At 39.3% G+C, this 11,795-nt stretch overlaps 1 long non-coding RNA gene across 1 annotated transcript; it reads left to right on the top strand.

Moving 5' to 3' along the window:
- Positions 1 to 1,001: 1,001 nt before the first annotated feature.
- On the top strand, positions 1,002 to 3,594 carry LOC140593443 (uncharacterized). Its single transcript, XR_011993792.1, has 2 exons — positions 1,002 to 1,350; positions 1,533 to 3,594. It is a non-coding gene; the product is annotated as an uncharacterized lncRNA (long non-coding RNA).
- Positions 3,595 to 11,795: the final 8,201 nt, after the last annotated feature.

The following is an 11,795-nucleotide window of genomic DNA, read 5'->3' as shown; positions in this document are numbered from 1 at the left end:
ACATTCAGCAAACTGTAGGTGCATTTCCCGAAACTGTTTATATGGAACAGCACAATACTGCAGTTCACCTACACTAGGGTGTTATTCATTCTAAACATTTAATTCATGTTTCAGAATCTAATAATTCTGTCAGTGCCACCAACATTATAGTCCCTTTATCTCTTTTTAACATCATGACAGCCAAAATGCAGGATATGCTAAGACATATTTTGGATATTCCCAGTGTACTCTGCAAATACATTCCTTATCTCCAAATGATGATACTTTTTAAAGTATAATTTATTTAGCTGTTTTACAAAGGAATTATTTAGTTTCTGTATATTCCATTTTACTCTCCTAAGAAACACACAGATGCAGGAGATAGAGAAGCATGGAGTTGGAGTGCTAGGGCAGCTGTTTATCCAGCGTCCCTGGAGCAGTGTCTATGATTATGGGCCATGCTCAGCCTTACCTAACCCTCAATGCCACACTTCACACAAGATTTCCGCTTTTCTCATGGACAATAATTGCTCATTAGGCGCTTCCACACCGAAGTTCTCGAATCTGGTCCCGGTTTACGAGTCCCTCGAACATTTGTAGCTCCAGGCCACTTTCATGTGTCATTTTCAGCTATGAACTTGTAATGTACTACAGGAGAGAGAGCATTTACGTACTCTGTTATGTACTGCAGGAGAGAGAGCCTTTATGTACTCTGTGATGTACTGCAGGAGAGAGAGCAGTTATGTACTCTGTGATGTACTGCAGGAGAGAGAGCAGTTATGTACTCTGTGATGTACTGCAGGAGAGAGAGCAGTTATGTACTCTGTGATGTACTGCAGGAGAGAAGGAGAGAGAGCATTTATGTGCTCTGTTATGTACTACAGGAGAGAGAGCAGCTATGTACTCTGTTATGTACTGCAAGAGAGAGAGCAGCTATGTGCTCTGTTATGTACTACAGGAGAGAGAGCATTTATGTGCTCTGTTATGTACTACAGGAGAGAGAGCATTTACGTACTCCGTTATGTACTGCAGGAGAGAGAGCCTTTATGTACTCTGTGATGTACTGCAGGAGAGAGCGCAGTTATGTACTCTGTGATGTACTGCAGGAGAGAGAGCATTTATGTGCTCTGTTATGTACTGCAGGAGAGAGAGCAGCTATGTACTCTGTTGTACTACAGGAGAGAGAGCATTTATGTGCTCTGTGATGTACTGCAGGAGAGAGAGCAGTTATGTACTCTGTGATGTACTGCAGGAGAGAGAGCAGTTATGTACTCTATTGGACACATCTGGTTCCCAGCTAGATGCCCTTGAACATGGATCTGTATATAAGACATGCCTCCCTGGTTGTTGAGCTTTGCCTGCTATCTTAAGGTAAGTGTCTTTGAAAGATCATGTCTGTTTGGATCATCTAAAGACTGTCTACTTCTACTTTGTTCATTGCTCTTTAATTCATTCTTCTTTTCTTGCATTGCACAAACTGCTGCTTGAAGGACTGTAAACCACACTTATGTACATCTGTATTTTTCTATCATTGTGGGTGACATAAATTGCAGCACATCAGTGATGTTCCCCGGATGATGCATCTTCATCCTCATTGCCCCCTGCAACCAATTTTTGCAAAGCTAACATGAAAAACCAAGAAGCAGCTGGTACCTTGGAATACTGAAGCTGACATGATACAATAACGTCACGCTTACCCATGTAATACCCCGAGTTTAAATAACGCATCTGTGCTTGACTGCAAACAGGCCTTATGAGACAATAAGACGAGTGCATCTCCGGCCCTGCACATTCGTCATACCTTCTCTGATGGATTTATCTCGTTACATGAGGATGGAGATAGAACGTCATGGAAACGTGCTGAAAGCACCTATTGTTTTTGAGTGGGGTCCTTCGTAAGACATCCCATCACTCAGACAGGAGCAGCAGCTCCTTCAAGAATATGATGACATCATGTGAAATTACAAACCAGTGGTTGACAGCACAATTAACAGCATAATTCTTTCTATTTAATGTAGACTCCTTTATTTATTTATGTATTTGTTGTTTATTTAACTACTGAGGCACCATGTCTGCGCCAATGTGCTGATAATGTTTTCAGGGGTGATAAGTGGCTCCTCATTGTACAAACATTACCAAACCTGACTGAAACCCAGACGCTTCTTTCAGTGGTTGAAACCATGACATGGCCTGCTCCAGTAACCCCCCTGGAGCTCCCCAGTCACCTACAGCCCCCTCACAGTAAGGAGGGAGTCTCAGAGGAGGTTCTGCTTGCCCGGCGCTGTGCCGCAGGATGTGGAGGCGCTTAGACGCCGTCATAACCCCCCCCCCCACCACCTTCTCCAGCGCCCGTGAGCCAAGCGTGTTCTGAATTTGATGAACTGGTATAATTTGGCTGGCGCGATCATATCGCTAAAGAAGGAATCCCCAGATCAAGGCCCGATTCTAAAACCAGTCACATATGGGATACATTTCCACTGATCCCAATAAACTTTCATCTGCCGATTAGGGCACCCAGCCCCAGCCCCTGAATGACTTCCCGAGACCCCAATGCATGGATGTTGGCACAGCGTCTGGGGTAAATTAGGCAAAAATATCACGACCTAAGACCTACCAGTTGTCAAACTCAATACACCCATTCAGATCCTTGCCTGTAGTACCCTTGTGCTATACTCACGTTAAAAGTCAAGAGTGAGCGACCTTAAACATTGCTTATATGGAGTTTTTGTCCATGGTGTTGGTCCATGGTGATGTTGCACTTTACACATTACACAAGAAGGGTTAAAGGACTTTTCACCAGAAAGATCTGAGAAAGAGGGAATGGAGTTTCAGTCTCCCTTGGTCCTGTTTATTGGATTAAAGATCAGTGGAATCACTGCCCCCCCCATTTAATTTGATCAGAAATCTGCTGACACAGTGTGCCCCTCAGCTCATGCGAAACCAATTTCGGGCGCACATGAAAATGCGGGGGCTGGGCTGGGGATGGGCACAGCAGCGAGCTTGTCTGTGTTGAGCAGCACTGGTGTGCAGGGTGAGCCTGCGGGCAAAGATCACATCACCATGGTAACGCAGAGATGCAGGCCGGCCCTCTGTTTACCGTGGTGAATGTGAAATGGTGACTGCTGAGCCCTAAAAACACCTTTAACAGTATCTATAGATATATATCTTTAAGAGTCTGCATTGTTAAATCCAGGTTTAATCGTGGTTCTGCTGGCAGATCCTACAATGAGCGGCAGGTTGCTTCCTGGCTCAAAATTTCTAAGACCGCAGTACACAAGACCAACGTGACGCAGGAAACACTGGCAATAACCAAAAACCAGCCAGATAAGGGGCAGAAGTAAATTTCTAATGCCAGAGATGACTGTCAACGTATCCAACAGTTCCTCATGAATTGTAGGATGACACCAAGCGCCCTTCAAAAGGAATGGGAAACATTAAGTGCAGGTGTGAAGTGCACTGCTAGGACAGTTTGTATCAGGCTCCTAGAAGCAAGACTGAAGTCCCATATATATAGCAAGGAAGAAGCCCTTCATCAATGAGAAACACAGAAGAGCCAGGCTGCAGTTGGCAAAAAAAAAAACAAATGTGTATTTTACACAGAAACATACCCATAAATTGAGAAATGAGTGAAACTAAAATGTCGCTGTGGTCTCTTAATGTTTTCCAGAGCTGTACATTATTATGAAGGTACACTTAATGTTCTGGGAATGGATTATAAATGCATCAAGAAGGTGCCCTGAATGTTTGTCATTAATGTGTATTAAAGCTGTCATGTCTTGTTCATCGAAAGTGTTATGTATGCAATGCTTTAAGATATGTAAAGATATACGTACAGGGTACTTATTAATATTATATGAATGCTTTATAAATGCAGTATGAAGGTGACTGCCAAGCCTTACCAAATGATTGAGATAGATAGATAGATAGATAGATAGATAGATAGATAGATAGATAGATAGATGTGGAGAAAAAGAGAAAGTGAGCTTGTAACAGAGCACCTACACGCTATTTCTAAGGACAGCTATCAAAAATTAGCTATATAATTTTTTTTAAAAAGACATTTGAATTCTGTAAGTTTCATGTAGGAGGATGTAGGAGTTTCTAAGACATTTTTTCTCACTAAATGGAAAGAAAGGGGTCTGTTTAAACATATGTATTTCAAATCTAATTAGAGAATGACACTTAAATCCATTGTTTTTTTTCTTCTATTCAATTAACAATGGTATGCATGGTTTGTATGGTTTGCAGACTCCTTAATAATAAAGGGAGACTAGGATGATTTAACAGACTGGAAACTAGAACCTATACCATCATGTTTGAATGTGATGTTGATGCTGTTCAGCAAAAAGGCTTCTCTGTGGGTAACGTGACCTGAATCCTGTTTGCCTCACATGCAGCAGCACAGGCTTTCCATGTGTCATTCAACCACTCAGTCAAATCCGGCTGAAATCCGGCTGTCCTGCAGCTTCTGTAGACCTTCTGCGATGCTCCAAACTTAGTCTGTGGTGTGTGAGAATTACAGATTGAGCTCATTATTCCTGATGTTAGCTGTTGCAAAGCTCATGACTTACCGTATAAAATAGGCTGATGTATGACAAGTGAAAAGGGTGTCAGCAAAATTCAAAAGATTCAGCTCTGCTCCCTGTGCTTCTGTGCACAAGAGACAGAGCAACTGGAACAGATTCTCAAAAATACAATCCATTAAAAAGTAATGAGAAGTTATGAGGAGTGAGCGCTTGTAATGGTAATGTAAGTGTCTTTCAAGTTAAAATAAAACAATATGGGAATGAGCAGAATGTCTCAATCCTTTGCTATTACAAGTTAAACAGCAGAAACAGTTCTTCCCCTTCCTACGGTTCATTTAGGGAGCAAAGAAGCAGAATCTTTGCCCCAAACCACTGGCAGGTCAGTTCTCAGCTCACTATACTTGCCCAGGAATTGTTGCCTCCATTTTTTTTTTTTGCAAGAAAGCACAGAAATAACTGATCTACGGATCTGCCGCTCTTTATTTCAGAATGCCTTACTAACTTAAAAAAACTCTTGTCTTTGAATATGAATACGAATTCTACAACTGCAGGATCTTCTATACTTGAACCAACAATATATTACTAAGGTTTACATTTCATTGTTCATTATTGATCATTGCCAACAAAGCTTCAAAACTTTAAAAAAGGATGTATTCTGAAGACAAACACCCCCCTCACCTCCACCATCAAAGACCTTTCACTGGATAAGTGTTTAGCTCATATTGTTCTTGTGTAGCTCAATATTCACTCTTTCTCATATAACTGAGGTTTGAATCTGGAGGGAAAGACTCCTTCCTAGAATGTACCATGCAGCCATGCTGTACAGAAGTGATCCCCATCTCCTGAAATGAAAATCAGTCATCCTCTCTTCTTTCTCAGAAAACGACATTGACCATGTATACGAAGTCACATCACAGAGTCCAGTCACATTAAAGTTTTGCTGTGTTACAACTTCATAGGAATCACGCCTCTGGGTATTGATTACTGGATAAAGACAGCAGCTCCTACAGGAAAATGCACAGATGGGCTCTAAGGGATTCGATAGGCCACATCTGCTGAAATGCTGCCAGAAAAAAGAGTGGAAAACGTATTCTGCGTAAACCTCTAAAGGAAACATTATTTTAAGATGAGCCCCCCCCCCCCATAAGCTGTTTTTGTATTTAAAAAAATGTTTCTGGTTATGGAAAAAATATGCAAACACTGTTCTGTTGCAAGTGGCCCTTTGAAAAAAAAAACAAAACAAAAAAAAATGTCTCATCTGGAAAATCTGCTCCATTTTCACATTCTCCATTTTCTCAAGTTAAGGGATTGAATTCTGATAAAGTAACAAAATGGAAAATATTGCAGAGGCCAAAAACATGGCAGAGCAGTAAATTTCTCTGGCATGCATTTAGAGCTCTGAATTCCTTACTGCTATCATCTACGAAACATCATTAAACTTTGGTTAATAAATATGGAAAAATGTTTGATTTTAAAGCAATACATAGATGTATACCTTTCTTGAAAAATTATTATTTTTAGATTTTATCTTCATTTGCTTTGACAGAATGTGTGTTTATGGTAAGCATTTTATTAAGTATTGTGTGAAATGAATAAGTCATCCATTTTTCATAAGCGGTTATTCAGTAGAGAGTGACGGTGAGCATGGAGCCAGAGCACCAGGCATGGGCATCGTGGATGTGACACCAGGGAGTCCAAGGGTGGACTGTGAGGAAACAGGAGTATGTGGAGAATATAGAGGGAGAATGCACAGCCTCTATGTGAACACAGCCTGCACAGCCTCCATGTGAACACAGCCTGCACAGCCTCCATGTGAACACAGTCTGCACAGCCTCCATGTGAACACAGTCTGCACAGCCTCCATGTGAACACAGCCTGCACAGCCTCTATGTGAACACAGCCTGCACAGCCTCCATGTGAACACAGCCTGCACAGCCTCCATGTGAACACAGCCTGCACAGCCTCCATGTGAACACAGCCTGCACAGCCTCCATGTGAACACAGCCTGCACGGCCTCTATGTGAACACAGCCAGGGGCAGGAACTGGCAAACCAGAAGATGTGAGGCCACAAGAGAACATCTCAGAAAAGAGGAATCATAACAAATGAAAGAGCTGTGCAAGTTTTGTTATTCAATTAGTATTATTCTGCATCAGTGGAAATACAAAGAGGCAACAAACTCAAATTCATACATGAATAAGGCAGAAGATTATTCACAATATTCATATTTGCATTTAATGTTGTGACAGTAAAGTTGTCTTTAATTACACGTCTACAATTATTATTATTATTATTATTATTATTATTATTATTATTGTTGTTGTTATTATTATTATTATTATAGTTGTTAATTGTAATATTATAATTATTTCTGTATTATTTCAATATTCTGTGTATTGTGTAATATTTTGCACTTTGTCTATTTTGTCTGTGCACCACATTCTTGCTGCTGTAAGCACCAGAATGTTCAGCGAAGTCCATCTCCATCTTAATCTTAATATCTAGTTTTTTATTAACACTTTTGATAAATACAACCAACAATTTCAAACTCTGTGAAGGTATTTTTTGTTTGTAACATGTTATTAAATGACAAGTAAACAATTCTTTAAACACAACATTATCGGCTGAAGTTTCATCCTGCTTCACCAGAAACTTCATGATTTCTTTAAAATTGCAGTAGGTGACACGGTAAAATTTCTTCTTAATAAAACACTCATAAAATTTGAAATATTATTCGAGACAGGTGTGTCTGTGCATGAAAGGAAACCTTCAATTGCTTTCCAGAAATAATATTCATAATTTCACTACATTTTCTCTATACATGGATCCAAGTGGAGACTGGAATCTTCTGTATTTGCAAAGCATCTATTCTGAGCCTTAGTACAAGAAGCTGGCGAATATTTCCTATAATAAAACAATTACAGTAAGTGGGACTGGAACGCTTCTGCCTCTGTAACAAAATGGGCTGTAATTGGGCTTGTGGTCAAGGAGAACGACACTTAAGTGTGTCAGTGAATATATAAAGCATATTCAGCATTTATTACATGATGTGCATCTGTGAAGATTTGTTAAATACAGCAAAGTATCAGTACGAGGGCTTAACCCTGTGTACAAACCGCGGGCAGCCTTGTGAAAAGCTTTGCTCACACCTTGGAAATAGCAATAACCAATGAGCTGTATAGCCGTCTGCCTCCAGAGGTCAACCAAGGCATTGCAATCTGTCACCATAAATTTATATAGTAAATTATGTTAAATGTACTGCACAATTTTGCCAAAAATATCAGTGGATCCAACACCAAAAGGGATATTCCTAATGAGTAAGGTGGTGCCTGCTCTAGGCTCATGAGTGATGGGTTTGGGGGGGGGGGGGGCATTTACCAAGGTTGCCCTGCCTAACACCGAATGGGGGCGGTGCGGGTTAGGACTCTGTGCCTGTGATGGAAGGTTGCTGGTTCACACCCTATAGTCTGCATTGTGATGTCACTGCTGGGGCCCTGAGCCCCTATTTCCACAGGGGCCCTGTTTCTCAATTTTATGTTACTTTGGATAAAAGCATCTAAACACCCAAAGCCAGATAAATCTCATCTCTCTGTTTTAGTCACAAGCATTAGTGCCTGGCAGCCACTACTGAGCCCAGCATTAAAAGGAAAGTAAGTGAATATACAGCTCACTGCCTCCACCCAGTTACACTGAGCTCAAATAAAACTGCAGGGTATCAACTGTCCTCCCAAAGAGTGTTCTGACTGGTGAGCATTAGCTGTCATTCAGTCTGCATTGCAGCAGCAAGGTCAATCCGTAGAATAACATGTAATCCGGATCTTGGATCAGGCTACCACTTTTCTATTGGTCTTTTACATTGACCATGACTGAAGGCTAGCATCCCCCACTAAGACAGGCATCTAGCCCCCAAGGCAATATTTGTTTGAGACTCCAGCATAACTTTTTCTCTTAATCTTTTACAGACATAAAATGATGCAAAGCTCACCTCTAAGGCAGCTGTGAAGAACATATAGTTCTTACTGTGAAAATTTGCCTTAAGTTCACTACGACGTTGTCTTGATACTGGGGAAAAAAATGTGAGATTTTGCATTTAGAGTAAAAGATAAACAAATAAAAAAACAACGATTTTCCATTCGCAGCTCCGTATGTGTAGGTGAGAAATTAAGCAAATTAACGTCCTGTATGAAATTATTCAATTGCCAAACTCTCACCCACCAATGAATCAGCTCTCTGTCCAGTTTAAACGCTCATTACTTACATGCTACAAATATGTTTACACGAAGGTTTAGTAAATGAAAATGACCAGCCGTCAACCAGAAAATAATAAAGATAAAAACGTTTTTCATATCTGAAGCAAGGATTGGTGCTGCTGTAAGTAATCCAGTCTGACATTTGAAGACAGGAATATATATAAAATAAACAACCATCTTTGGAGCTCACCAAAGGCCCTTTCATTTGCAATAGGGTGTGAGACCCATGCCGTCCATCGATAGCTGCGAGCTGACTTAAATTTAAGTACTGCTGCACAAGCCCTCCAGACGTGTTCTCAATGTATGTGTAACGTAATGTTCATTTCCTATATATTATACAGATTCTTTTCACAACACCGGGCATATAATAACCTAATCTGTTATACATAGTCTACGTGCTAGTGCTTGTTTGAAATGAAGAAATACTGCCTTAGAAAAAGGGATCTCTGAAAACTGTCACCCATTTAACTCCTTGGAGTAGTTTCAAACGCCGGTTTTAGTGAGCGCCCCTATTACGTCACAGTACAGGGTTGTGAGTTTGAATCCCGCCTCCACTCTATGGTTGTTTAGTTTACGTGATCTTCCCATGTTCAAATACACGCATTTAGACTAATTGATGGCTCTAAAATATCCATAGGCTATGATTGCACATGTGCATGTTTTCATGTACCTGCATCCTGTCCAGGGTATAAGCCTACCACAGACTTGTACCCTATGCTGCCTGGCATTGGTTCCAGACCCCGAATCTGACTAGGTTAAGGGGCTGGAAGATGCCTGGATGGTTTCAAAACCGCTGGTTTTCACTAATTAGATTAAAGCACACTACTAAAACTAGCTCTTTCGTTTCCTTTTATTTCGGACCAGCATTAGACAGAATGAAAGAATTCACACTGCTGTGTAAATTTATGCTTTGAAAACGTTATCTATATAGGCAGGGATTAGACAAATATTTTGCTCACAACTGATACGAAATCGTTTGCAGATCGTTTGCAGAAAAACTGAAAATAGGAAACGGTCTGAAAGCAACTGAAATTGGTTTAAAATGATAAGTGACTGTGGCCGCATGGCAGAAAAGCATATATGACTTCTATAAATCTTAATTCAGCGTCACATTTCGTGCAAATGTTCATTTAAAAGAATAACAGTTTCCGGCTTTACTTTATATAGTGTGCAGGGCAACATCGCGTGTACCGTCTAAAGCGGTTCTCTTTAGACAAACCTCTAAAAAAATAAACAATTTATTTAAAGCAACATCTGTATAAATTTTAACAAAAATAACCTACGCTGAAGCTTAGACAAAAGAAAACATGTTTGCATTTAAAATTCCACTGATATAAAAAAACATCGCTTTATTATAGGAAACACTTTATTCAACTAAATACAATTTTATGTCCTGTGTTACATACTTTTTTGGTAAATCAGAAATTTTGAATTATTTTAACTAACGTAAATCTGCCGATTCAGCCGGTATAGGCCTGTAATTAAACGAATACAACGCTGACACTACATAATATACTGCAAATATTCAATAGATCGTTTAAATAAATTATTTTAAAACATTTTTATCATTGTTTGATTTTGCTGCCATTTAAACATTTGAGAAAGAATAAATACGACGTCCATAAAATAATCTTTAAAAACTCTATCGATTGTCTATTGCTTTCAAACTTTCTGTCATTTTTTCTTTTTTCATATTCCACGCAATTAAAGTTTTTATGTATAATCTTCTTTGTGGACTCCGTGATAAAGCAAACACAGCAAGCAAATGCAGTTGCACCTTGATACTGTTAGTGAGATGTAAAAACACGTGTCTTCTACAGAATAAAGTAATAAAGTGTCTATATGTCTGTGTTTATTTTTAACACATGGAAACATATTACGAGAAAACAGACAGCGGGATAAGACAAAACCATGCATTTCATTGAGCTGTTATTCCACTTAAAGACGTGGGACGCGATTCTAGATATTTTTTATATGCTTCGAATTGCCGGTATAGAGCATCTCTGATCAGTGCCTAAGAGTGTGATCCTGCCACTTTACGCAAACCAAGCGGAAAGTAATAACTGCATAAGTATAGGTTTAAAGAATACGGATTCTAATATTACAGTATTAAGACATACAGTCCATGTTAATAAACATCTAAATAACAAACGTGATTTTATAGACATTTCACGAAAAATAGCAAAAATTCTGGTAACAAACGCTTGAAATTTAAAAATGTATGCGCACGGTTATTTTGCCACTCTGTTTCCACTTATTAACGCACGTATTCTTGCAAACGATGTACTTACTTGAACTCGTCTAATATGTAAAAATCCTAATCTTTTTGACATGTTCTTCTAAAACTGTAAGTGTCGAATTATGTCGAAAGGCGAACCCCCCCAAACACGATGAAACTCATGTTATAATAGATTATAATAACACGCCACAAGGGTCCTTTTACGCATAAAAGGGGAAATGTATAAAAACGTTTAAATGAACCAGCTTAAACAGGCTATGAGGTACAAGTGACATCTTTTAAATTAAATGCAAGAATTCAACCAGCCAGCTGGAACGTCCTGTGTTACATAAGGTATGGAAACAGGTTCATATTTTCAATATCTATTCAATTAACATAATCTACACTTGCATTTAGCAGTATTATTACCGCTTTATTCGGCTTCAAATTAAATCGTTTTAGTTATATTTAACTAACTATCCTATATGTATATAGAAATGAAAACGAATTGTGTAGTAACCAGACCACGTTATGTTGAATGGAACATATGCTATTTGCGACCGTTCATACTTTTTGGTTTAATATGGAAACGCATGCAACCCTCACATTTTTTACTTACTCTATACAAGTCAAACTCAAGTTAAACAGCAGCGTGACAATTGTGTGAATGACACTCGTCAGTATACTGTACATTTAAAACTATTCAGCTGTCAGCAAAGAAAAAATATTCTGAATCTAGCATACTCGATGCATAATGTAGTTCCAATATCTTTTTTACTTAACAATGTAATGCATTACACGGGGCGTTTCTATGGCTAAGTTA

The sequence above is a fragment of the Paramormyrops kingsleyae genome, chromosome 11 (genome assembly GCF_048594095.1).
Source record: "Paramormyrops kingsleyae isolate MSU_618 chromosome 11, PKINGS_0.4, whole genome shotgun sequence".
Lineage (NCBI taxonomy): Eukaryota > Metazoa > Chordata > Actinopteri > Osteoglossiformes > Mormyridae > Paramormyrops > Paramormyrops kingsleyae.
The sequence above is the reverse complement of the archived record's forward strand: the minus strand, read 5'-3'. Positions and strand labels throughout refer to the sequence as shown.